This window comes from Frankliniella occidentalis, unplaced genomic scaffold (genome assembly GCF_000697945.3).
Source record: "Frankliniella occidentalis isolate FOCC.00 unplaced genomic scaffold, Focc_3.1 Scaffold9, whole genome shotgun sequence".
Taxonomy (NCBI): Eukaryota; Metazoa; Arthropoda; class Insecta; order Thysanoptera; family Thripidae; genus Frankliniella; species Frankliniella occidentalis.
Window position 1 is genome coordinate 2367229 of NW_026267139.1, and position 3475 is coordinate 2370703.

Consider the following 3475-nt stretch of genomic DNA (forward strand, 5'->3'; position numbering starts at 1 on the left):
CTGACGCGTCTGTCTGTCTGTCTGTCTGTCTGTCTGTCTGTCTGTCTGTCTGTCTGTCTGTCTGTCTGTCTGTCTGTCTGTCTGTCTGTCTGTCTACACTGGTAAAACGACTGTTAAAATTTTGCTAGTCAATTGATGTTAAATTGTGCATTTTCTCGACACATTGTGGTGTCTAAACTAGGTTACAAGTCAATTAGTGTTTAAACTGTCGACACTTCCGAAAAGTATAGCAGCTGCACACCATACGGTTCCTATGGATAGCATAAAACTGTGTATGTCCAAGTGTGCAGAATTTTAACGTTTACAAAACGGCTAAAATTTGCACACCACCCAAGTGTGCAACTTGAGTTAAACACCATGTCATGTGCAAAGCCATAACTTGCACACGTTGGTGTGCAAATTGTGCACACTCGTCTTACCAGAGTGTATCAATCGATACTGTGATTATCAGTGCGGGTATCAAAGAACAAACATCCTTGGATTTAAAATAGATAAAAGCGGCTTTCAAAGTGGCACCCTGTCAAAGTAGAATGCTTATGGCCAAGCTCTTGTTCGGCTCTGTCTCACCATCTCGCCGTTTGAGGACGCTATCCCCGCCCAAACACGACGGCACCGCACAGCGCCTCGAGGGCGAATGCGGCCGCGCTCGCCGCGTGCCCCATGCCCAGTACGACGTAGGCCGGGTGCAGGTGCCGCAGCGCCAGGGCCCGCGGCTCCCGCAGCGACGCCAGCCTCCGGGCGTGTTCCCGGCGCCCCCGCTCGTGTCCCTCCAAGCGCCATCGCTTCGGCAGCCCCGCCGCCTCCACGAGCCCCAGCGTCCTGACCAGCGGGGCCTCCAGCGGAGACCCCTTCGTCGCCATGCCGATGATGTTGTGCGCCGAATAGGGCAGTCGGATGACGTGCAGCTTCTCGGGCGGCAGTAAGAAGGGCCTCAGAGCACCGACCACGCCGTCGTCCAGGTAGGCGACGAGGGCGCAGTTGCGAGCGGTGGCGATCGTGTCAATCACCGCCTTGATCTCGGCGTGCACCAGGTACTCTGCCCGGGAGGCCAGGTTGTCGGTCAGCACATTGCTGTGGGCTAGATTTCCGAGCACTTTCAGGGGGAGCCCGCTGTCCTCGACGTCACGCAGGCTGTCCAGCTCGCGCCGGGGAACAGCCGAGGACAGCTTGCCCAGAAGCAGGCCTTGGTAGGCGGCGGTCAGCACGACACAGGCGAGCAGCCAGGCGGCCAGCATGGGCCTGGGCGGGGCGGGCGGCGGTGGCGCTTGCCCAACCATCGGGGCCAGCGCCTGCAGCACCGCGCCGCCGACGTCCTGGCACCGCCTGGTGCACGTCAAGACAAGTACCGTGCACAGAGCGGCCAGCCCCGTGCCCAACCACAGCATTGCGGAGAACTCGACCGTGACCGCGTCCATGACGCTGACGGTAGCACCGAGGCCAGCCGGGACGATGACGGCGACGTGAGCCATCTTCATTGCGGTTACAGAGATCACCTCCGTCGACGAAAGCTCGCCGTAGAGCGATCTGGCCGCGAGGACCGCGGCCAAAGTGCACCTCTTCATCGCGCCGTGTACTCGACTGTAATTGGATGTGCCTTCGAACCTTACGGCTGCTCCCAGACTCCTGCGTCGACGGCCTGCTGCCACGTGCTCGAGGCACTTCGTCAGCTCCACGACATGAGACGCATTCCTCGAATCTTTCGGCGTGAGCACGAACACGGTGAGCACCAGACTTTTGCCTCCCCTGCTCGGACGCCAATCGCAGAACTCGGCGAAGACGGCGGACCCTTGGAGCCAGCGGCCCTCCGCCGGCGACCACGTGTCCGTCTCGGTGATGACCTTGGCGCCGAGCCTGCAGGTCGCCGGGACCTGGTCGCAGGTCATCTTGTAGAGGGAGACGCTGCCGTCGGGGGCGTTGAGCGCCAGCGTATAGTGGTGCGTGCCCAGCCACATTCTCGTGCGCATCACGCGCTGGAGCACCGCGTCCCGGGGCGCGGCCACCGCGGCCCAGAAGAGGACCCGGGTCGGGATGGTGGTGGCGTCGTACGTCGTCAAGGCGACGAGGAGGTCCTCGAGGCCGTCGACGGGGAGGAGGTGGGCGCAGCGCGTCGACATGAGAGCGTGCTCGAGCTGCGGTGGCTCGGCGGCGCGCTCGGCGAAACCCGGGCGCAGCACCCGGGGGACGTCGGCGGCCAGCTCCAGGAGGAAGGCGCCGGTCCAGTTCGCCCGCCCCAGCACCACGAGGGTGGCCCTCTGGGGCGCCATGAACGGCGTGAGCAGCGCCGCGGCGCTCACGGCCTCGGGGGGCGCGGCCGTGTCCACGACGGGCAGGTCGGCCCGCACCCCGGGCGCCGCGCAGCAGAGGAGGAACACGACCGGGGCGAGGGCGGCCTCCATGGTGGCGGGTGCGAGTCTCCAGGCGTACTGGCTGCCGTCAGAGCGAACTCAGTCCGACCCGACCGTCACCTGTCGCCCGATTCCGGGCTCTTTACAGACCGTCTGCTGGCTAAGAAGTGTCATTTTTTCTATTTCTGTATACGTAGCCTGGAGTGAGGCGACGGTCTTTGATGACGATTGTCGTACGCTCGCCAATACGCGCCTCCTAAGCGACGTATCGAACGGCCACCAACCGATGTGGGCGACGATATGAAAGAAAGACCGTCACTTTTGTCACCGTGGACTACAAATTGGTACCACCGGCATACTGTAGGTGATGTAGTTTCCGAGCCAAAGGTGCCGTCTAACTCAGCTCATACGAAGCACCAGAATCCAACTCCACTGGGGAAGCAGGCAGGAATGGACGAAAGGGGCGAGGTGAAAAAGGTTTTAGCTTTAGTTTATTTTTCAAGAACTTGTGACCGGGCAGCGTAAATTCAACCCGACGGTGGTTTCGCGCACGTTTAGTGTTTGTGTTTGGTTTCGGAGCGGGAATCGCACTGGGGCAAATCCGCTTTGGAAACCACACAGCACCCTAGTGACCTCCCCACCCCTCCCCCCAGGCTTGCCAGGGGGAAGCGGGTGCCGCCCCGCCGCCGCTCGGGTGGCGCGAGAACAGAGTAGTAGGAGAAAACCAAGGAAACGAGAACCTAATGGGTCGTTTGAATTTTAATCGCTCTGCCGCGAACGGAGTCGAGCCAGAGGAAAACAGGCCGCACAACGCTCAATAAATGCACTGCGAAACGAGTTTAGCAATATCATTATATTACAAATACACTGGAAGAATAAAGGGAAGGACTTGCAGGGGTGGTAAATTTTATTACCTTTTGCAAGGGCACGAAAGTGTCCAAAGGCATTACATTTTGACACCTCAGGGCAGTTTTAATGGCTTTGCAGGGGTGCTGATTTTTCATGCCTTTGTAAAGGTATTAAACCCCTTCGAATACACGAGTGGGAGTGAGAGAGAGAGGGAGACTCCTGTGATTAGCGAGCGCAAACACTGATAAAGATCAGAGAGAGAGAGAGAGGAGGAAAGAGAG

The 3475-nt window shown here is 59.5% G+C and overlaps 1 protein-coding gene across 1 annotated transcript in view; it reads right to left on the bottom strand.

Annotated features, from left to right (window-relative positions):
* LOC127752056 (uncharacterized) overlaps positions 1-3475 on the bottom strand; it is a 34003-nt gene that overhangs the window by 7256 nt on the left and 23272 nt on the right. The gene's annotated exons all lie outside the window — the stretch shown is intronic.